The sequence below is a fragment of the Ctenocephalides felis genome, unplaced genomic scaffold (genome assembly GCF_003426905.1).
Source record: "Ctenocephalides felis isolate EL2017-DRISC unplaced genomic scaffold, ASM342690v1 CF-g0.4_SCAFFOLD_01886, whole genome shotgun sequence".
Taxonomy (NCBI): Eukaryota; Metazoa; Arthropoda; class Insecta; order Siphonaptera; family Pulicidae; genus Ctenocephalides; species Ctenocephalides felis.
Genome location: NW_020538040.1, coordinates 72,381,580 through 72,407,716, shown reverse-complemented (window position 1 = coordinate 72,407,716; position 26,137 = coordinate 72,381,580). Strand labels below are relative to the sequence as shown.

The window sequence follows — 26,137 nt, the reverse complement described above, 5'->3', positions numbered from 1 at the left end:
AGTGTTTCAAATTTATACAGATCGACTTACATTCCGCCAATATCCGGTAGTATAATCAAGTTTCAATTTATGAATAAATATTTAAGAATTGATCAATTAAATTAAAATTTCTCGATTGCATAGCTTAAATTGTGTTTATTCTATGTAATAGTTTGTTCTAAACTTTGAATTTTTAATATTGCAATCTAGAAAAGTTGTTCATAAAACTTAGTGATGAATAAAAACAGGTTTACAAATTTTAAGTGAGAAGTTACTAGTTAGAATATTGTTTCTGGCGCTTGATAAATTATAGTTCCTCGCAGTGAATACAATATATTTGAAGCAAACCGTCTCGGATGCAATTGTTGTGTTGAAAAGCTGTGGGCGGGGCACCGGGATGGAATGCTAATTAAGTGAGGTAAATGTTGTGCATTCTAAAGCCATGTAAATCCCCCATTTTGTGCATTGTTCGAAATTATATTACGAGCGAAATACAAAGACTGGAATTATCAGATAATGATCCCGCACGGCGATGTTTATTTCATTATCTATTTCTGGATCATACAGAAATGGATATCCTCATCATCGGTTATTCAAGTTAACGCCAAGTTATTTTAGTAAATTAAGTTCACGGCTTTTTTTATTATTTCTTAAGCAAAAAAGAATGAGTATTTTCTCAGGAAGCATTAAAATAAACAAATGAGTTTGTAAGAACATAACGTCATTATAAATTACTTTTTCTCCGTTTTCTTTAAAAAAACACATCACTTAAGTCCGTAAGATCATTTATATTTAAATATTGAAATTTTGAATATTTCGTAGTTGTAATGAGAAATTTATTACTGCCATATTATATCTGCAATATAACATACTAAAGTTAATTGAAGTATTTAAGTTCGCATTTCAACTACAAATTATTCAAAATTTCAATACCCAAATATAAACAATCCTGCGGACTTATTGAGTTATCTATTATATATTACATTCGACTAATTTACCTGCTGGAATTTCATAATGAATAATGTATTAAATATGTAGAGTAATTATTGGTAATATATCGTGTATTTTTAATGAAAAAATAACTACTGTATACTAGCAAAGCAGAGTTCATTAGTTTACTAATTAATTACTATTCATTAAACCTAATTCATAGTGTTTCCACTAGTATGTGGAAAAATTGTAACTTGAACATTTAAATTAAATATTAAATTTAAAATTAAATATGAAGTAAAGGATGAGTTAAATTATCTCTTTTGATGCGGCATTTAAATAGAATTCAATCAAAATATATTTTTTCGAACATATTAAATATTTAATTAATATAATAATTGAAATTAATATTTTTAATATTCAGCGATAAAACCAATTTATATCTATAGAAAATTATTTAAATTGAATCAAATGTTTTACCGAATTTTAAAAATGTCATTACCATGAATGAACAGAATTAAATTGAAACAAATAAAACATATTTCTCTCTAGTTTTTATACGGTATATGGATATAAGTACTATACGATATAAGTGTAATACTAATACTACAGAATAAAAACTAATTTATTTTGAGAAAAACGTCATTATCAAATATTAAAAAAAATTAGTAGTTGAAACTGGACTTGGTATATATTGATATTTCTAATGTTACAAATTTTTATATTTGATAGTGATATAACATTTATAAAAATAAGTGCATTTTCAAAGAATCCGATTGATATGCTAGCATTATATTATTTATAATATAATGATTAAAATTTATTTCCCGAAATCACGTTAATTATATCAAAATTTGACTTACGAGCAAAAAAATAATTTGGTAACACTGTTGAATATGATTATGCCAATATTTATTAGATAATTAAAAATGACTGTTTATATATTGTTGATGTGCTTTAAGTTAAGGTCTGAATTGTTTTGCTTAGTATTAATTTGAATAAATCGAATTTTCTTAAGAAAATCTGAAAGCTTATTTGCGCATTAAGGTGCTCTCGTATAAGTAGAAACATCAACAAACGTGAACTGAACGTTGCTAAATATGTAAATAGAACATATTTTTCGAAGAGATTCTTTTAACTTCTACTAATAGTTATGATTAGGCTATAAATTTTCCTACTAAAATTTGTCTATATATCAGATATTTTAACATTTACCGGCTGTCAATCGGCAGTACATTGGTCAGTATATATTAGGCAAGCATAAACCATTCGTAGATCAATCGCTCAGTGTAAATATTTGTTAAATATAAGCGTCGGAAAAATTCCCCGTCTCACAAATAGCATTAGAGAAATGAGTCAAAGCAATTAACTTCGTTTCATTTAAACTTGTAAAGACGCATTTGCTATCAATACCTTCTACTCAATGCCATACTGAATTATAAACATATATATATATATATATATATATATATATATATACGTATATATATATATATATTCTAGCTAGCCAGCCAAACGTTGTTTAGCCATAAGAAATACTTCTATATAATTTTTAGTATGACGACTAATTGTGAATATTAAATTGTGTGCTATATAAGAAAAAGGAGCAGCTAACACAAACCAAATTCCTGGTTCACCCACTGCAACGCATGCAGCATATAATTATTTCTGGGGCACATGAATAAAGTTAATGCAAGTGTCACCTTAATCTGAATCTAATTTTATTCAAATTAAATTGACACATTTTGATATTCAAGGTTTTGATCAATTAATACTGCGTTTTTAATAATTCTATGGAATTACGGAGCAAAATGTTAACTTCATTTTTTAATTGTATTGAGTCATGCTTAGCGAATCGAATGAGATTTCAAAAACTTTGGAAAAATTACAAGCCCTTTCTCACAAACAGCATGATCTCTAGATTTTAATATTCAAATTCGAATTTTTTAAAATTAGAAAAGAAAATTGGCCCCAATATTAATGCTATTCTTGATAATTTTTTTTTTTTTTTTTGGTAGAATATGTGCCTCATAGATTCAAAAAAGTCAGAAATAAAAATAAGTCAAAAACATTCAATGACTTTTGCGAAATAAGTGTTTTAGTTAAAATTTTATGAAAACCGGTCGAGCTGTTTCGGAGGAGTATTGCGACGCACACGTTACGAGAATTACATATTATATTACATATCAATACAATTACAATCATAATTAGCAGATGAATGCAACAATTTTGATTGACATTTATACAAAAAATGAACCGATTTGAACATTTATCGTCATAAATTGAATCTCAATTCTTATTGATTAATTCGATTATTTACACATATCGTTTAGTTCATTCTACTTACATCTACTTAATTATTATTTTTTAAATTATATATATATATATATATATATATATATATGTATATATATACATGCATAAATATAGATAATATCATTATTAATATTGTAATTATTTTAATTGGCTATTATCGAAACTAATATTGAGTAAAAGGCTTTTGTTGAAGACAATGACCTGCGAATAATTACAAGACAAATAAGGTACATTCAATTTATAATATGTATTCATTATCAGATATTTCTGCTTCAGCTGCATCGCATCTTATGTACATAAAATACAAAATTGCTCGCTTGCTCGCGTTTGATTCATTAGCAACTTGCGAATTGAATCCTCGAATTAATTATACAAAACTAAATTAACTGTATCATCATTAAAATTACTGTAAATAATAATCCTAAATATAACAGAATATGATATGCAATCAGTGATATATCTTTGCTTTAAAAATCAAATTTTAATTTTAGAATTAATTAAATACATTCCATGATCGCTATATTCTGAATCGGTACAAATAAAAATCAAAGTCGACATAAAAGCAACTTGTCTGCCAGATATAAACATTAACACTTATTTTATCACATATGCGCGTGGGGGAGTGCATCGGTTCTTTTTCTAAATTTAAATTCGTTTATAGTTCATGTGTCTTGTATGTGAACAGTATACAAAAACATTCAGACGATTGCTTTCAAGGAATTGTAATATAACAATGATGCTATGTAAACTATACATATAATATTTACGATATTATCCCGATTCCAGAAAAAAAGTATATTTTTTCTAAGAAATCCGATATGCAGATTTGTTCATTTTTTGACATTTGAAGTCCTTTGGAATCGTTTGACATCAACCTGAAAATATATTTAAGGCGATATAACGGCTGCACCAAATTCAAATTTGCAAATAATTCAAATGCCTTTTAATAAAACCGTTTCTTTATAATTAGCAGATAAGTGCAACAATTTTTATTAACATTTTTTTAAAAAAATATATCTGTGAAGTAGCTAAATAGTGTGTATAGTTTGCTAAGTACAATAAAACAAAGCAAAAATTATAAAAAACGGTGAACCTATTTAAACATTATTTCGTCATAATTATTCGTCACAAATTAAAAAGGTGGTACACCTCAGCTCTTATTGATTAAATTGTTTATACGCATAAGGAATTTCTATCCAACTTGATCTAATACTTACTTTATTATTTTTTATACTTTATATTATTGTTGGAATATACCTACATAGTAATATTATGAAACTAAACTAAAATATTTTCGCGCACTATCAGTTTTAATATAAACAATTTACATTAAAATTTGCAAAAAATTAATTAACAATAAGCCATGAAATTGTAACAGAGATGCTATAACATGATATTTCTTACAAAAATATTCAAATTTAATATAATCCTATATTATATGGCAAAAATCGACTACGGCGAAAGTTTTGGTATTTTCATATAACCGATAGAAATTTTACCAGGGCAGTCTGGGTATAACACTGTGGTTTTCAACATATGAGGCGCGTGAGCCTGTTACAAGGGACCCTACAGTTATTTTTTAACTACAATTTTTGAAAATAAACAAAAAAATGATATGATATGAAAAATGAACGAATAAATAAGTTTTATGCATATTTTTACATATTTTTTTATTATTATTATCTATTTTATTCACAACTGTCCAGTAAAGGACATTCAATAAATTTCATGAATTCACAATAGTCGGCCGAAAAGGGACATTGTATACTACAAGGACATGTTGAAAAAAAAACAACATAATATAGCATATTAATAGCATAATATAGCTATATTAATTTATAGTCTTATAATATCAGTTAGAAATTAAGAGTAGAGAGGGTTCGAAAATGGTAACCACTTGTTTATTATATCGTGCTGTACTAATAATAAAAAAAGTAGTTCTTGTTACTCCACATCAGTCAAAAAATGAACGTAACTAAATCGCTATCTATAAAACACATTGTACATATAAAAGAACAAAATCCATTTGTTGTTATATCTGTACATCTTTAATTATACTAATAAGTAGTACTGCCCTATGGCAGGTCCGTGAGCTGAGTTGAACTCCAACTCTATTCAGGAAAGAATAGTCAAGTTTATACATTGCCATTTCACATCGCAGTGCCCGAAATGGTCTGTTTTTAATTGGTAACTTATTTTTCATGTATATTTTCAAGTAAAAATAGACATCGCTACTGCACGATGTCAGGTTGTTCCGAACCGATCCACACGATTCCGAGAGCTTTACCATTATATCATGGAGCACTCTATATTAACTTTATGCAATATAATATAATAATTGATAATCGTGGAGCACTAGTTAATCATCTGCCTCATGAAATCTGCCTGTTTAGTGTTGTGTATAATCGCAATTCCGTATAACTGAGGGCTGGATAATTGAGTTTCCACTGATTTTTATTTAACATTTCATATATTATATAATGTAAACGCACGCATTTTAAGCTAATAACATTTGAAGCAATTCAGAGCCCGCATATTCTCGCGTTTCATCATGCAAATACGCTACGTAATATATTTTTGTTAAATTAGAGTTGCCTTTGTGTCGTAGCATCACTGTTTTCTTTACATGCACATGTTGACAATAATACGAGTACAACTATAAATGCACCAGAGTTAATTAACTCTGTTTTTTGTTAATTATGACATTAATGAGGATGAAGCCACTACTCTTTGTATGTATTATAAACATTATGAGTGGTGATAAATGCAATAAATTAATGCAATTATATAGTTAGCGATGTATTCTAAATGTTTAATATGCATATTTTACACAGTGCATTGTTGGATATATATATATATATATATATATATATATATAATTAGTTTGAATTTTGAATAAAAATTAGTAAATAGATAATACTAAATTAGTATAATTAATAATACTATAGAAGCAGTTAGTTATTTAGACTCTATATGTACTACTTTTAAATTTTTAACCAAAGTTTTTAAATATATTATTATAAATACAGTAATTTTCAGTATTCCTATTTGATGATGATAACTAAGTTCATGTGAAAAGTGAATAAACAAAATTTATTCAAGCGGAGTTAGAATGGCAGTCATAATCTCATTTCTAAGAATTATATAAACTGTATATAAGTGAGTTTCGAAATTTTTTCTAAAATTAAAATTAAAGCCCAAATTATTTTCGATATAATTTTTTTTAATTAAAAAAAATCTTTAAAATAATCGAATGAATTCATTGAAATCGGATGCTTCGGTCTTTTAAAAACTGCCATTATATGCATATTAAGCTCTGTATCTCCGAAAGGGCTGAACCCGTCTTTGCCAAAAACGAATCATCATTTCTTCTCATCATTACGAATTGTATGTTTCTTGAATCATTCTAATCGGATGCTCCGTACTCTCAAAAACTCGATTTGTTTTTTCTATATACTTTGCTTCATATCTCGGAAACGTCTGGGCTTACTTCTGCCAAAAACTAATCAGCATATCCGTATCAATAGAAATCGAATGGTTTTTGAATAATTCAAATTGGTTGACTGGTGCTCGCAAAAACGTCGACAAAAATTATATCCATACATTCATACATACTACACATACATCGATTCTTTCTAAGGTATGTCAAAAACCTCTTAAAACGTAAAGATATGTAAAATTGTTTTCCATTCTTGACCGATTACTATAACTTACCTTATAGGGAGTTAATAAAAGATTCCAAAATAATTCTTAACAAAAGCTTTAGAAATGCTATCAGCAAATAATCTAAAATTGATTATTTTAGATTATTTGATGATTGATTAATTTGCCTTTCAAAGTATTCTGATATAAGTTATTAAATAAAAATAATCATAAGATACATCTTAATAAAGAAGTTCCAATTGCAAAATACTCTAAATATCAACGAAAAATGTCGTATATTGTCGAGATAAACTATAATTTATATGTTCGTAGTTATTTCTATAATGTTACTATATAAAATAGAAAAAAATAAAAGTCTATAATTTCATACATATTTTACATAAGTACTTAATAAATTGCGTTGTGCAATATTGACTAATAAATAAAGTTTTACTAAATCGATACAGCCAATATTTGTATTTGCGTCATTGGCGTTTGCATGAATGTATATTTGTTCCAATTATTTATTCCTCTATTTATATATCCATTGCATCTATCAATTCATAATTATAAATTACAATGAACCTCATACCATTTTTCGAACAATTACAAAAATTGGTATTACATTACAGTGAAAACCGTGTTAATATATAATAATGATCAAGTTGACCTTACAGTAATATGATACATGCGAAATATCTATTTATATTAATCCATATTTCACATTCTCGCTCGGCTTATTTGCAATGAAAATAATAAAGTTTTGGAAAATTATTTACTGACGTCGACATGCTCACCTTGCTGACTTTCCTAACGACGAAAATATTGTTGGGTATATATACCACCGTCATTTACGTATGCACCGAGTTTATAAACCTTGGACTTCGTTTTTAGATTATTTGAAATTGTTTACTTTTTCTCTACCATAATGTAAACTTTCTGATCTAACGATGTTGGCTTTATTAAAATAAAATTTGGTTAAGAATACCTTCTTGAATATATCCTAATGTATAAAGTTCTTTGGTCAAGGTATACATGTATTCCGACATACAATTAAGCACTAAAAATATATTACTCTACAGATAAAATTTTATTTAAAAAAAAAACGAAACTTCAAAACATGAAGATAGTACTTAAAGCTAACTTTCAAGTGATCTTTTTCATCTGAAGCGCCTGACTGCACAGCAACCACATAGATCATGAACAGTTTTTAGTACCGTTATATATGAGAAAACGCAGCGTAATATAGCCTTGCCATAACATTGGTCTATTTTATGGCAGAATAGACCACAAAATATCAATATCAATATCAGGTTGATATTGATAACTTTCTACACAAAACCTTCAACAACCAAAAATAGTCGATTCAAAAGTGTTACATATTTTATGTACACAATTACAATGAAATGAAATAAATTGTAATATTAAATTACAAAGATCAAAAAGACTTGCGTTAGAGATTATTTTACTTCTGATTATATCTTTTGCTCAATGATGAATAATGGTAAATTTGAATTAAATTATATATTAGATTGGACTCATTTTTTAACCTAGCTTTGCTCGCATATTATTTTAGATGACGTTGGCCTATAAGATATATCTGGAATATGCACTGGCAAGATTTTATATAGGACATCCAATATTTGTTTAAAATATGTATGAAGAAAAAAATATGCATTTATTTTACAATTTATTATTTTTTATTTCTAATATTTTCATAACGTTAACCTTTATTTATTTAAATGAAAAATTACATTGAGATATTGATATGATAGGAATAGATTCCAACGTTTTAATGGAAATAAATAGTTCGATTTATCAATCGCAACAAGATCACAGCTATTTACTCAAAAGCATCAGTAGTTATAACTTTTAGCGAGGTCTTTGATGAAACGAAGCATAAATATTACTATTTATTCTATTTCCATAATGTGCATTGTACAGAGGCAGTTATATATTACGGTTTATGAATGGATTAACTAAAGTACATAATCATGTATACGTAGATAATGGCATTAAATGAGGTTAGTCATAATTTAAGGCTAATGGGATAATTTTTAATAACTAGTAGATGAAAGTAATCAGAAAGCTAATGCTACAAAATAACGATTAGACTATAGGGTAAAATTAAATACGGACAACAAATATTTATATGTATATAATTACTCTGGCAGCTACGTATCTAAGTTAAAATTGATTTTATTTGGTATTGAAAAAAATTCATTACCAATAAAACTTACAGAAATTGTAATAATAAATTTCATCACATAGTGATAAGACAACTGTTTGGGATGACAACTATAAAACGGACGTAGTTAAATCAAATATTAAGCTAGTGGTGTATGTCAACGTGCCTTAAGGCAAATTGCTGGAACTTTCCGTACCGTAACGAAATGTTCGGGGAATATTAAATGTTTTCAAATAGACTATTACAAATACTCTAACATTGTTTAGTATTTATAAGAATTATATAAACTGAATTACAAAATTACAAATTGAAATCGGATTTAATTTGGATATACAAAGAAAAAAATTTGAAAAAAGAAGTTGAAATAAATTCTGAAACTTCAGGTACTGTGAATATTTTGGTAGTTTTGAAATTTTCTTGAAACATTAAGAATTTCTTTTGAATATATGATTTTTTTTTTAATTTTGAATGTTTTTGAAGAAGTTTCAAAGCAATCGCGCTACGTAGCTGTATTAGAGACTCTAAGAATCTTCGAAACGTTTGAACCTGCCGCTGCCAAAACTGATTAGCACCTCTCCCCGTCAATACGAATTGACCGCATTTTGAATCATTCAAATCGGTTGATCCGTGAAATCGTCGAAGAATTTTATCCGCACATGCACATGCACACATTTTTTTAAGGTAGGCTAAACTGTTCAGAAGAACTTAAAACGTAAACATATACGCATATTCATATTACTATAACACACCTTGCAATTAGTTGAAGAAGTTAAAAATAATAAAGTTACTGAACAATCCAATAGAGCTTACATTTTTTCAGTATGAACAAAAAACCTTTCAAATTTCTTTTTTTTCCATATTTTACGTAGCCTCTTAATTTTTCACTCTAGATAGATAACATTATCTGTTGTATCTAGGAAATAAGTAATATTATGAGTATTATTAAGACGTGGTAGGCAGGGCAATAGAGGTTTGCAAGGCTATGTATCATACGGCGTGTAATAAAAGTTGCACTCGATAGAATCGTCGTTTCTGCCTTGTTCTAGCCGTACACTTGAGGATGACTATCTGTCGGAGGGGTTTATGAGGTTTATGAGGATTTAACCAGACGTTAGCTGATAATCTCCCGCGTCGCCATCGCAGTGTCGGATTCAACTAATTGTAACAGAAACATTTTACTTGACAATATTGATAGATAATATCAAATGATGTGTTAAACGAAATGCTAAGAAATATTTTATCTCTTATAATTAATAACTTTTCTCAAATTGCCAGAGGAAACAACTGGATGTATATATGGATGTGTGTGTGCGTGCGCGTACGTATGTGCGGATACGAGTTTGTGTCCACGGTTTAGAGAGTACGGATCAACCGATTTTATTGATTCAAATAACAATCAATTTTTTCTGACTGGGATTTTTGGCAAAGACAGGTCCAGCGGTTTTGAAGATACGAGACAAAAAAAACAAAATGTCAATTCACTTGTATTAGCGAAATGAAGAATTGATTAAATTTTCCATATTTCAGTATTTAAATTCAAACTTATATTTTACGTATTATATAATAATCATTTCTGCTTTTAATTAGTTCAGCACGATAACAATTGAATCAAAAGAATTAAAAATCATTTTAAGAATGTGGAGTTAAAATTCTATTTTAAAAATATAAAGTATTCATGTTATTTATTCCCAATATATTATATTATCATTAAGGCAAATTGGTGGAATTTTTCGTACCATAATTTAAAGTTTAATTAAATGCTTTAATTTTAAGTTTTGATTTTTTTTCAAGCAATCGCGTTGAGTCGATGTTTTAGAGACAAAATATAAAAAGGCGAAATGCAGCGTTTAAAGTTAATTAAATTCTAAGATTTGGTACCAAAGCCATAAAAATATAAATAAAATTTACCCTTATTATTAAAACCTCTATAAAATATCCGATGATTTGATATGTATACCTAAGTCTATAATAATCATTTTTGACCACCACATGACTTTTTTAAATTTTTTGTTGGATTCCCGAAACCGTTAGACTTGCTTCTCTAAAAATTTAATCAGTTCTTCATTTCATCAATATAAATGAAACGTTTTTTTTTTATAAAGTTGAATTGTCTTGTCCCGTGTTTCCATTAATATAAATCACATCTAAACATCCATTAATAGGTTCTGAAGTCGTCGACGAAAAATTGTTTCCGCACATACATACACAAACACATGCATCAATTTGTTTTAACTGTTTAAATGTTTAAATGTTCAAAAAGTCCTGAAACATAATGACAATAAAAAGAATACTTTCGTTGTTTTCTTGGATTATTATAAGCCTACTGGAAGACTATAAAATTCCAAAAAAAAGTTTTGTAGTATTTCGTTAAGTTTTTTTATTATCACATACGTCAAATTTATTCTGAATTTCGTTGTTAATATTTGACATATAACTCGCAATAAATTCTTTAATATATAAATGTATCTTTTTAGTTGAAAACTGCACCATGACACCGTGTTATTAATTTCCTTCAAAATTTTGGAGATTTACTCGATTTTAATTATATATAACATTGCATAACAAAGTACAAAAAAAGAGTGCGCGTAAGGATCACACGCGATTGAAGTAAAATTTATTTGCTACTGTACAAAGTAGCAAATTTAAGTTAAGTAAATAAAAACATCATATAACAATTTTGAGTAATGTTTATTCATGTAATTAAAATTAACATACATTTATTGACTGCTTGTATCTTGTTTACTTTTTAGCTGGCGATATTAGATCATTCTTTGAACAGCTCTGATATCTGTCTTGCCTAAGAAATATTTTTCATTTTAAACTTCAAAGATTTATAGAAACTACGAATAATATAAAAATAGTTTTTAATCACTAAACTTACGTTTTTTACAAATGTTTAATTTGTTTAATTATTTTCAAGGAACAGGGTAAAATGTTTTTCTGATTCAGGCATATTTCATTAAATCAAGATTTGCACTTCGATGTCTCTTTAAAATGTTTATTTATCTATGCCGATTTTCTTATTGATATCGGTACGCATACAACGACAGATCTCTATTCACATACACGATGTCTAATAACGATCGACCCGTATAGAAATGATATCATCGAGAGCGAATGACGAATCATTGGCACTCGACTCTTATCTGCCGTAACGCACTTCCGTTGCATTTGTACGGATTTAGACCCAAGTCGCGCCTGAAAAAGTTTTACTTCAAAAGTAACCTGAGAAGTTTTAATCACTACTAAAATAGAATGTTAGTAACCATAGTGCTGAAATCAAGCATTGAAGTGGAGTTAAATCTTTCCGCCTCAAACTTTTACCCCAGGACCGGTACTGTTCCGCCCTTTGAGCACGGGTGCTTTCGGAAGTCCGCCACGCACTTTAGTTGTTCGGATAATAATTAGAGTTTCGGTTTTCACCATGATGACTCCGGAATTCTAACGTCACTCAGAACACGAAATATATGCGAACGAAAAGCAAACTTCTGACGTTACGTCAGTCGGGGATCAAGCATTGTGAGGAACCTCATCTAATTCTAACGCTCTGAATCATCTCGCAGTCATTGATTACAGCTATTAGTGTAGTTAATAAAATCTAATTGCATTTAGGTGAATGTCGGATCCAGTAGCATTTCTACATAAATGTAATGAAAAATCGTGTACGTGTTCAAGGTGAACTTTAAATATTTTTAAAGAAACGTAGATCAGTCAACACCAGAGTACATCTACAAAATAACTCTTAAACTAGTGGGGTGTATGGCATCGTGCCTTAAGGCAAATTGCTGGAACTTTCCGTACCATAACGAAATGTTCGAGGAATACTGAATGTTTTCAAATAGATTATTAATAATATTGTAACATTGTCTAATATTTATAAAAATTATATTAACTGAATTGCAAAGTTGAAATTATTTGTTTAAAGTATATTAGAACTATAGTCAGAATTAAAAAAAATCTAAATTATTTTCGATATACAAAAAAAATTTTTTTTTGAAAAAAAAAAAAGTTGGAACAAAAAATTTTTTTCCAAAATCAATTGCTTTGTTAAGACAAGCAGAAAGTTCTTTGAATAATTTAAATTGGACGCTTAGTTCTTTCAAAAACTGCCATATTTTACATATTTAGCTCCATATCCTCGAAATGGCTAGACCTGCCTTCGCCAAAAACTAATAAACATTTCTCCCAATCATTACTAATTGAATGTTTTTTATATCATTCAAATCGGATACTCCGTTCTCTCAAAAACTCGATTTCTCTTTTCTGCACTCTTTGCTCCGTATCACCGAAACGGCTGGACCTGCCTTTGCCAAAAACTAATCAGCTCTTCTCCCTATCAATAAAAATCGAATGTTTTTTGAACCATTCAAATCGGTTGATCCGTGCGCCCGAAAACGTGACTGGAAATTAGTATCCATACATACCCACACACACACACATCCATTTTTTCTGAGGTATGCCAAAATGTTCAGAAACCTTCAAAACGTCGAAAAATGTAAAAATTTTCAATTTCGATTTTCGGCCCATTACAATAACTTACCCTACGGGAAGTTAATACGTGTTCAATTGATATTATTAAGGTATTAGGTATATTATTAATGTTTTGAGTAAATCAATAAATGTATTATTATTTTTTTTTTTTTTGGATAAACATAGATTTGTTACCTCTAGAATAGATTTATAATTTGAATTTGAAAATTTTATTGAATGTAGATCAGAAAACACAAATACTAAACCAGGAGGATGGAAGGTGTCCATTATAAAAATAATACGATTCAAAATCAAACTAGTGGGGCATGGTACCTTGCCTTAAGACAAATTGCTGGAACTTTCCGTACCAATAATTAAAATTTTTGAAAAAGGTTAAATTTTTTTCAAACTTTGAAAAAATTGGGTTTTTGAGAACTTTGAATTTTTTGAAAAAAACTACTTTTTTGAATTAGAAAATTTAGTTAGAAACTTTTTTTTCATACTTTGAAATTATGGAAATTTTGATATTTTTTTAATCATTCGCGTTGCGTAGAGATGAATTAGTAGAGCGCGTTAGCGACGCGTCGCAGTCTAACGAATAAACATTAGTACGGAACCCATAGATATGTAAACAAAATTTGTACTTATTAAATACTCTATAAATCTGGTCATTTGATTGCTTATGTTTAATGATCATTTTTGTCTGAATTTATTTTGAATATAAGTGGCCAAATATTTTTTACATGTAAGTAAATTATTAAAACAATAAAATTTGTAGCAAAACTGAATACTGTAACAAAATAACTATAAAAATTAAAAAATCCAGAATTAAATTACAAATAATAATAAAATAAATTGTACTAATTAATGTGAAACCAAACAGTCGATCAAATCGGTACTTATTATTATTAGCAAGAATTAACGATGTAATATATTTTTACATAATTGTAGTATAATTATATAACTTTCAATTATAGTATAAATGCTTTGAAAAATGAATCACTGTTTTATAATATAATGCAGCTTTTACTATTGAATTATTTCAGACTAGAAATAATAAATTCAAATATACCTTCTCGTAATGAACTAATTATAATTTATACATTAAGATTTTTCGTAAAAAAATATTATGGATCAAATTTCATGTTCCATAGTTTTTTTTTATAAAAAAATATTATGGATCAAATTCCATCATACTAAGTGTATATTTTTAATGTAATAATCATGGAAATTTTAGGTTTTTCTTTCACCATCAACACTATATTATTAACTTCCCGTAGGGCAAGTTATAGTAATCGCAAAAAAATCGAAAATGAAAATTTTCATATATCTTCACGTTTCAGAGGTTTCTGAACATTTTGGCATACCTTAGAAAAAATGGATGTATGTGTGTGTGTGTGTGTGTATGTATGTACGTGTGTGTATGTATGTGCGGATACAAATTTTCGTCGACGATTTCGGGAACACGGATCAACCGATTTGAATAATTCAAAAAACATTCGATTCGTATTGATAAGGAGACGTGCTGATTACTTTTTGGCAAAGGCAGGTCTAGCCGTTCCGAAGATACGGGGCAAAAAGTGCCAAAAACGGTACCTCCGTTTTTAAGAGAACGGAGCGTCCGATTTGAATAATTCAAAAAACATTTTACTTGTATTGACAAGATATAGAATTGATCAAATTTTCATAAAGGCAGGTCTAGCGGTTTCGGAGATCTAATGAAAAAAGTAAAAAAAAGATGCCATTGGGCGGTTAAAAATGATCATTAGACATATGCACATCAAATTATCAGATATTTTATAGAGATTTTAACAATAAGTATACATTTTTTTTACATTCCTATGGGCTCCGTACCAATGCTTATGCGTTAGACGGCGGCGCGGCACTTGCGTGCTTTGACATTTCGTCTCTATGCAGTTCAAGCAGTGCGATTGCTTTGAAAAAAAGTTCAAAATTTCCAAAATATGTCAAAATAAAGAAAACATTTTTCTTAAAAAAAAATTTTTTGTTTTCAAAAAAAATTTTTTTTTAAAAAAAAAGTAATATTTTGTCAATTTTATAGTTTCTCAAAAATCTATTTTTTTTCGAAGTAAAATTTTTTCAAAAATGTTAATTGTTTTTAAAAAAATAATTTTTGGTACGGGAAGTTCCAGCAATTTGCCTTAAGGCACGATGCCCTAACGTGGCGAGCGTACAGAAAAATAGTAGGGGTTAAATAGCAAATATAAAACTTATAGACTACATTTGCAATATTATTAAATAGAATAATGTGTTTGAATTCAATTTTCAATCTGAATAAATAACAAGTTTCTATTTTGGAATTAAATTAAGTTTTAGTTTGCTAACATTTAAATTCTTAAAGAAATACATGTGAAGGCTTCTGCTTGTGACACCTGTGTTATTATTTCTTGAAATTAAATTGTACATTTTTCATGAGAACTTTCGTCGTCGTCGACGATATAATAGCTTCAAACCTATGAATATTAAAGTTAAATCATTCGAGTAAATTTCTATGTCTGGGGTTGTTTTCAACTAATGTCTACAAATTATATTTCATTAAAATCGTTGAATATAACGCTGTTCGAGTTCAAGAGCAGATCATAGAAGTGGACGGAAATAATTTACTGAATTCTAGCATTACGTTATTACAATGATTACGTTATTAATTAATTAAAAGTTAATAACATACTCATGTTTAAATTTCCTGACAATCAATATATGCACAAAATTAGGCTATTCACATAAAAATGAATGTAATAGTTTGTTTTCAAATAAATAATTTTTTTTTTAAGAAATATTTATAAAAATTCCATATATTTCAACTATTGGTATAACCAATTTCTCAATATTGTGTTAATTCGGACAAATAATTTATTCGTTTATTTATACACATAATTAATATTGCTTGTTTTTGAATTTATTTTTTGGTATACTGAACATTGAACAACTGTAACACGTTCAGCGTTTATGTAGCTTTATGCTCGAAAAGCATTTTCATACAAAAGTCATGAAAGAAATGTCAATTTACAATTCTCAATTTATTCAATGCAAATACGAGTAATGGTAGGACAAACATCTGGGCAGACTAAACGTTGAATAAATAAGCTCCATGATTATATTTGCAGGAAAACTTAGCGACGCGACACGTGCAAAGCGACGTGCAGCATTATTGAATTTTTTATGCTCTAAAGAATTAAGCTTTCAGTATTTTTAAGGGATTGTAATATTTAAAATAATTTCAAATTTTGTATATATATATATATATATATATATATATATATAAGCTTTAGATTTTTGAGACATATTCTTGAAATGTTAATTTGAAGCCAATCGCCGAAGTAATAGGACAAATAATGATCTTATAATAATATTTAGTACAAATATTTATTTAGTACGTTTCGACACGATATGTGTCATCATTCGGCAAAATTCTTTTATAAACAATATCACACCTAGAAAAGACTCACAAAAAATTAAAATAACATTATTTAAAAAAAATACAAAACATAAAATAAACTAAAGTAAAATATTTAAAAGTTGAAACAAAGAATTATGTAGACTTTCTACATCATCAACACTGCATGACTGAACATTCCAGTTATAAAAGTGAAAATGAGATCTTATATATCTCAATATACAAATTAATTTTTAATTATAATAAAAGCCCGAAGTATATTCAAAAGTATAACTATTTTTTATTTTATATCTACAATAAAGCAATACCGCTATTTAATTATTCATCAAATTTTAGTAAAGTGCAGTGGTTTCCAAAATCCAATAAAAAAATGAAAAAATGCAATTTGACGGTCAAAAATGATCATTAGACATATACACATGAAATTATCAGATAATTTATAGGAACTTGATAATAAATACAAATTAAATTTCAATTACATTTCTATGAGTTCCGTACCAATGTTTATGCACTAAACTGCGAAGGCGCTTACGCGTTTCAATTTTTTTTTATCCATAAAAAAGCTACACAGCGCGATTACTACAAAAAAAAATCAATTTCAGAAAATTTCATAATGAAAAAATAAAATTTTTCAAAAAACTATTTCGAGATTTTCCAAAAATTTAAATTTTTGGTACTGGAAGTTCCAGCAATTCTCCTTAAGGTACGTTATCATGCACCACTACTAGCTCCATAGTATATTAAACAAAGGACTCAAAGAAACGAATTTTCAAAATCGACAAATTTAAAAAAAAAATCAATTGTTATTTTAAGAAATAGTCTTCATTTTAAGACAACTCTATGTGATTATTTTTGTCTGCGGTTGAAGAAAAGTTATTTAGAGTTACATTTCCAAAAATTTGAATTAACGAATCTAATAAAACTGTTCGACCAAATTACTATGGCATTTTCTTAAATGCCCATAATTCTCAAAATTCATGAAATAAATGTTTTCGGTTTTTATTATAATTGTAACTGCCCCGTTTGGTATAAGTACACTCTATATATAAAGAGTACATATGTGTTCTTAAATAAAAAATTATTATAATTTATCCTAAATATTTTACAATTTGATATATTTTAAAAAAATCAAATCGAAAATATTTAAAAAAACTGGAAATAATATAAATTTTGTTCTATATATAAACAGTATATTGAATAAATATAGAATAGAATATTATGTAAAATATTATTTTTGCCAAGTGAATATAACAAAGTTGCAGAACCAAATTTCAAAAATATTAAATGAAATAAATGCATACATATAAGAAAATCATTATTAGACTATTAAACAATGTAAGAAGTTGACTGACCTAAAAACACCGTAAATATGCAGCAAAATGCAAATTACAAGCACATACTTCATCATCGAAATTGCATGGTATATCCATAATTGCAATCGCACATTCCGATAGCTAAGGGAGTCGTAAATCGCGCGGCATCAAGGCGTTTTGAATACATAATCTAATATTACATAAATAGGCCGCAGGAGAAAACCGGATCGGCCGCGAGCGGTGTCTGGCAGCCGCCCTCAGCCGCCGTCGCCGCAGTAACTTCGATGCCGCCTAATTACGAAACTTGTGTAATTATTCGCAGTAACTGTGCGTCGCGGGCCGGATGAGTGAGAAAACTCATCGCATGTAATAATGATACATCGCTTTAAAATTAGATTCCGGCGACAATAATAAGTCACGTTTCGGGAACCGCATTATATCTGTGCAAACTTTCAAATCCATACCGAACCATTAGGGGACGAGTATTATAGACACACTTTGATATTTTAAATAAATTATGCGACGGAAGCTCCTCATACAGAAATATTATGTAAAGCTTATGTTTGCAGAAGTTTGCATGAAAACCAGATTAAATCGAACAAAGTCATATATATATATATATATATATATATATATATATATATATATATATACTAGTTGACCCGGCGAACGCTGGTTTGTTAAGTAAGGTATATTCTAAACAATTTCTAGAGAATCAAAAAATTAATACTTTTAGTAAATAAGGATGTGTTGTTTGAATACAATATACGATGAAGTATTATAAAAACAATAAACCCCATTTATATTCTATCAATACAATCAAACTGGAAGTTTTATACACTTTCTATAGAAAACATGGTATAATCCAGTCCAAGTCTTTTTTGATCTTTCGACTTATTGATTACGTTTCAAGTTTTTCAGATTCTTTTTGGATTCTGGATTTTGTATATAATTGTAAATACTACTAAGCTTATAGAAAATTTCCAAATTTCTGCGAGGAGAGATAGAAAAAGAATTAAGTATTTCTTCTTTGACCTGCTTTTTGAAAAGTTTCAAGTAACATTCGATGAATTAAAGTAAATTCAATAAAAAGAATATATGTAGAGCAGAGCAAGGCACAAAGATCCAATTTGCCTTTGAGCAAATATTAATTATATTATGAAAGTCGAACCAATTATATCACAACAAATAACACATTTCAAAGAAACAATTATCTGACTTTGTTCAGTAAAACTGTCAGCTACAACGACATTGTACTAATGTGATTTTTTGATGTCTTTCAAAAATGTGTTACCTAGACTTTTTTACCATAGAGGTGGGTTAACTTGGAACGGCCAAGTGGCAATCAGATTTAATGTCTTATTTTAACTTTAAAGGTATTTTACAAAATAATTACATTTTTAACTAATGCTAAAAAACTACCAACCAAAGAAAATACTCTTATTATGAATTTTTAAAGATTACCATTTATCTCCCGATAGCAAAGTCACAAGAATCAAGGTTATAGCTGATTATACATTTTTTTCCTCTACTTTCAAATATTGTTGTTAAACAATACTTAACTTTACTGGTTTTTAACACATCGGTGGTGGACCTTTTTAACCCCGGACCTTCATATATTACTATCTATTCTTTGATAAGTTGTAGAAAATTATAACTGTGCCCTGGCAAACGTTTTAAAAACTACTGGTACATGGCATCGCGTTTCAAGGCAAATTGCTGTAACTTCCCTACCCGAATTAAATTTTCGAAGAAAAAAATTAATAATCAATAAATATTAATAAATAAATAATTAATAACAATAGTTTTGAATATTTTCAAGGAAACCCATGTAGAAATCAATCTCGGTTTCATGTTGGTCCAACATAGAAAATCTGTGGTCGAGATTATCAATATTGTGTGAATATAGATGAACGTCGGTTCAGTGATGATGTCAACTAATCGATCGAGCCTACTTTGGTTGGCTTTCAGAGATTTTTTTTATCATTTTGGTAAGTTAATCGTTTAATCAGGATTACAATATGGTAAAATACTTGATAATTTCATAATAAAGCAAAAACTAGTAAAAAAATAAAAACTAAAAAAATTACATAAATTTATGATTAAATTGATTATATATGTAATCGAAAAAAAAAACAAAAATAAAACATTTATGTTCGTACATTCCTTCACCATCGAAATAATTTTCTTCCGTACGTATTCGCAAGCCTCCCATTTAGCCTTCTGGTTAGATCAACCTAATCAAGTACTGTCAATTAGTATTATGCTACCACGCAACAGCCCTTTGTAAACCTTGTAGCAAAGTGTCAATGTTAACAAAATCAATTACAATAAAATTAACACTTTGAGAGTTAAATTTATTGTGTACGTATCACTCAATAAACTGGCAGTTGCACCGTCCAGTGTGCAGTTCCATATAAACTCGGGAACAATTGTCATTGGAAATAAGGTCATACGCAATGTACTATATGCGAGTTTTTCAACAATTTTAAAATTTCAATATATTTTTATGAATAACTGTAACTAGTATAGAAACAAAATATATAATTACATATAATCGTATATTTTAAAATTTTCAATGTAACTGCCAATGCAATAAAATTATACAGAATTTTATTATGCATTGTGTATAATGAATTTAAAATAATAAACCATAATACTTTATATATAATATCGATAAAAAAAATCAATTGATAAATCTATGGGTATTTTTTTTATTCATAAAATATTGAAATATATGAAATAAGCTATCGGCGACATCTACGAATCTGGCACATGAGTATTATTCGTTAGTGTATCGTCAATTATGTTGTACGTAAACTACATGGTTAAAATAAAACATGGATTAACTCAAAATTAATAGCGATAATTCAAAAGTGAAAAAAAAAAACCATCTTATAAAGAAAAATAGAAGCCATAAATTTTATGCCAAAGTCATTGTTAAATAAATTGATAAAATTCGATGCTTTTATTTGTTAAACAGAAACATAAATTTTGTTGAAAATACATAATATGAATATTATGAATTATATAATTAATTCAGTATCTGAAGTTCTATAGGACACAAACAGAAACGTAATGAAATTTGTTGAATTAAGCCATTTTTACACACGACGCACTTTTTTAATATTCTCTTTCCAAGAATATTTTTTTGGGTGGTAAATCTTAGATTCTTATTCTCATATTAAGCTTTATAATGGGATTATGCCAAATTATAAATAATAGTTGGTGCAGAATGTGAATAATTTGTTTTTTTCTTGTTTTTTTTTTTTTTTTTTGAAGAACAAAAAGACTTTGGGTCTTCTAAAAGCTGTTGTGATAAATATTTTCAATAATGGTATGTCGACATTATAAAGCTACTCAATGGATTACCTGGGTAATTATATATTACATAATCCAATAATGCTATTTCAGTTCGATATATTTTTATTTACCAGACCACCTATTGGTTATACTTTAAGCTTATAAAAGCTATCATTGCTTGGAAGCATATTTTTTAATAATAAAATATGGCACATCAACAGTAAAATAAAAGAATGAAATCACTCTTCTGGCTAGTTAGAAGTTAATCTATATTACTATTAGATACTTTGGGTCTTCTAAAAGCTGTTGTGATATATATTGTCAGTAATGGTATGTAGATAATAAAACTACTCAATGAATTACTTAGGTAATTTTATATCCCATAATCCAGGAATATCATTCCAGTTTGAAATATTTTAATTACAAAATAGTGGCTGTGATTATACTTAAAATTTTGCACTGATGGTTTTCATTGCTTGGAAACATGTTTTTTTATCAATATGATGACACATCGACAGATGGAAACAAAAATGAAATCACTACCCTGGCTAATAGTAAGTAAATCTAAATTACTATTGAAGAATAAAATACTACTAGATACATAAAGCGATAACAAAACCAATCTGGACTTATGGCGTTGAGTTATGAGGCTCCGCCAGTAGATCAAGAATTTCATCTACTCAAAGGAAACAGTCAGAAATTCTGAGGTTTATTGCAAATACACCTTGGTATATCAAATAATACACAACGATCTGAGAATTGACACTGTTCAGGAAGTAGTGAAAAGCAAAAGTGGAATCCATAATGATGAAATTATCAATTATAATAACCCTGCATTAATTCTCATTTTAGAAACATTAGCTACTAGAAGAATAAAGAAGATGCACCATTTTATTCTAATGCATTAAAATTGAGTAGTCCACTGCAGTGACCTTCATCATGTAGTGTATATAGAACTTCAGCACTATTGCTGGAATTCTCACAACCAACACAATAGCTTTTTTATTTATTTTTTATTTCATTATTGCTGTTGAATATCTGTTAAAAAAAGTAAAAAGAAATGAATAATAATGAACACTTTTGTCAAAAAGTATATTAGTTATGCTTCAGCCCAATTTGTGGAAACCATTGAGTATGCGATGTTACCCGATATTTTTATTACATATTCTTAATCTATTTTTTTAATAAAAAAATAAGAATTGATTCTACAAGACAAGAGCCACATTAATCACCTAGCTTTTCGTCACAGAAAAGATGCATTAAGCACAATGTCTATAAGGACAGAGACAAATCTGTTCTGATTCCGGCAGTATTTGACAAACACGCTTGTTTAGCACACACACGATAGTTCGTCGTGATACGTGCTATTCGGTTGGGTAAATAACCATCTAGGTAATAAGATACATTCCTTGTTTGTCTAATTCGAATGGTGCATGCTGAATACCTCAATGGTTGTGTGGAACACGGCTCATACATTGCCACGACCTTACGCGCATTTATAATGCATGAATTAATTTGAGGGAAATAATTGCTATCTAGACTACGCGGTATATATATATATATATATATATATATATAAAAGCTTTATGTCATTATTAAATATTTACTCGAGGATACGATGCGAAAACAATAGACCATTGTACAGCTATCATGCGCAACCCACATCCCGTATCGGGAAAACGTTTTAAAGCAAAGTAAATGAAGCTATTTAGGATTACGAGACTATTAATTTATTACTTTGCGGAATAACAAGAGCAAAAGCTCTAGCTTCAGGTATAGGCACTGATTGTGATATAAATCGTTAACATGAGCTTTGGTTGCCCGTACGTATGCATACGTATACATATGTACATAGTACATATATAGTATATACAGTATATAAATTTATACATACATACATACATACATACATACTTATTTTTCTGACTACTCTATTACCAAATAAATGTAACTCACCACATTCATAATCTATAAATAATCTTTAACTCATTTTCATGATTTTCATTGTAATATTGTTTTTGTAATATTTTTTCCATAATTATACATTTAATTATTCAATTTACATTATCAAAAATGCTTTTAATAATTATTTTCCATGAATCATATTGTTATCGTAAGATATACAAAATCAAAAATTCTCACATCTACTCATGCATCATTATGGACTAAATCAATATTTTCAAGCAACTTTTTCTGAACTCAAAAACCTTAATTTTTTTCCCCTTTTTTTAACCCTTTCCACTCGCGAATTCCGAGATTTATATGAATTTTGGCGCCGGAGCGGTGGCATCCGAGTCGAAAGAGTTAATAGAATTTTTTTCTTTTTTTTCTCTTAATTTATATTAAAAATAAATGAAGTTTTGAAGATATGAGATGTCTTCATCCTTTAAATTTAATTATTCGATTATAATATAGTAGGGGGGACTGAGTACGGTTGTTACTGAGTGACTGAGTACTTTTTTAACATGATTTTGTTAATTTACAAGTTTGCTGCAAGATAAGTAAATTTAATGGTGATTTGAACATTTGTCGTTATGGAAATACTGAAATAACAAGGATAGACGATAAATTTGGAAAATTAATGCTTTAATCGTGGACAATTGTACGTTGCGTGTTTGAGGGGTAGAAAAGCTAAAAAAGTATCTATAAGTATGACAAAATATTGTATATCTCTTGACATTAAATTAAATTGAAATATTCGATGTATAATTTTTAATATAAAATTTTAATTAACATATTTCAATATTATTTTGTTTGATATGTAATATGTTGTGACGTGGCTAATTCAGTTTTCACAGTATGATTAAAAAGTTAAGTGTTTTTGGGACATCATTTTATTTAATACAATTCTATATTTAACATCACTTGTATTAATGTACATTCTATTTGGTATGAATATAAAATACAATATTTTTTATCAAAACGACAAATATTAGTATAGAATACTAATAGAATTGGAACTTTTGAATATACAGGACAACATTTGTCGGGTCGGCTAGTATATATATATATATATATATATATATATATATATATACTAGCTTTATATTATATACAATAACTATAAATTATTTGAAAGTACACTGATGAATAGGGCAATGGCAATTTTAAAGTGACGACTATCAGAAAAATAAAAATATCATAACCTGATGTTAAGAACAAAGTTTAAATTTTATTTATTTATACCACGGATAATACATTAATATAAAAACACATTTTGAGTTGATATTGATAAAAAAAGACCGATAAGATCTATTAAAACTTCGAGTTAATTCAACTGGTTTCAATGGTGGAAACTATGGCTAATGAGAAATTTGCATGTTATTTGAAATAAAATAATGTTTTCATGTATGCTCAACATTAACTAATATATTTTTATCGTAAATTTTACATTTAATAAAAAAATACTTATAGAATTATAAATTTATTATTCTGCTTTTTATAATCATTTCTTAACATACTCTATATGTTATTTCTAATATTTTTAACTTCCCAATAAGTAAGTAATAGTAATAGTAATCGTTCAAAAATCTAAAATAATTTTGTTTGCATATCTTCAAGTTTTAAAGATTTCTGAACATTTTGGCATACCATAGAAAAAATTGATGTGTGTGTATGTATGCATGTATATTTTTTCGTCCTAGTTTTCCGGCCATTCGATTACTATTGATAGGAAGATTAGTTTGCAGCAAAGGCCGGTCCAGCCGTTTCGGAAATTCGGAGCAAAAAGTGCAAAAAATAATAAGTAATAGAGTTTTTGAGAGAACGAAGCATCCGATTTAAATGATGAGAAAAAACATTGAATTCGTAATGATGGGTAGAAATGGTAGTTAGTCTTTGGCAAAGGCAGGTTCAACCGTTTCGGAGATACGGCTGAAAAATCTTTTTTTTTATTTTCAAAAAATATTGTTTTGAATATCAAAATTAAATCGGATTTTGTTTTGGTAAAAAAATAATATCACAGAATTTTAAAAATAAGAGCTCTTTAAAAATAACTTGATAAGTTAGAGATCACTTGCATTTTTGACTGATCGATCAAATGAGTTACTTCATGAATATTTAGTATATTTTAGCAAGGATTATTGAAAATTATTAAACAAATTTATTAATTTTTGGTGTAATTATATTTTTTATACATACTAGAGTAACCAAGAAGCACCTTTACTCTGTGCAATAAAAATATCTCATATTTATTGAAAACTAAATGTTAAGCATACAAGTTTTAATAGCATATTTTAAAGTATATAAAAGAAACCATGGAAATATTTATTTAAAAAGTTCGTGAATGTCAAAGTAATTTTCTTTTATTTGAGGTTATTTCAAGAATGTTAGATATGTTATTATTTCTTCAGCCCTTGACGTATGTGACTTATGTGAGTTAAAGTCCCGGGGGTTAAAATGTCTTCGGCCCAAACGTACACCGATGCCGGTAATACACGTCAATGTCAGATGTGTGTCAATGTCAGTTGTCAATGTCAAGTGGAAAAATAATAGTGATGGTTATTTGATTACGTACATACATCACAGAACTTAAACAAATGAAATTACATCAGCGATTCAAAAATAATATTAGAAAATTTT

General features: G+C 28.0%; 1 protein-coding gene across 1 annotated transcript in view; it reads left to right on the top strand.

Annotated features, from left to right (window-relative positions):
* The first annotated feature begins 350 nt into the window (after positions 1-350).
* Positions 351-26,137, top strand: part of LOC113375308 (potassium voltage-gated channel protein Shaw) — a 315,710-nt gene continuing 289,923 nt past the window's right edge. Inside the window, exon 1 of the mRNA XM_026615246.1 lies at positions 351-397. The gene's annotated coding sequence lies outside the window, so the exon portion shown is untranslated. The remainder of the gene's footprint in view (positions 398-26,137) is intronic.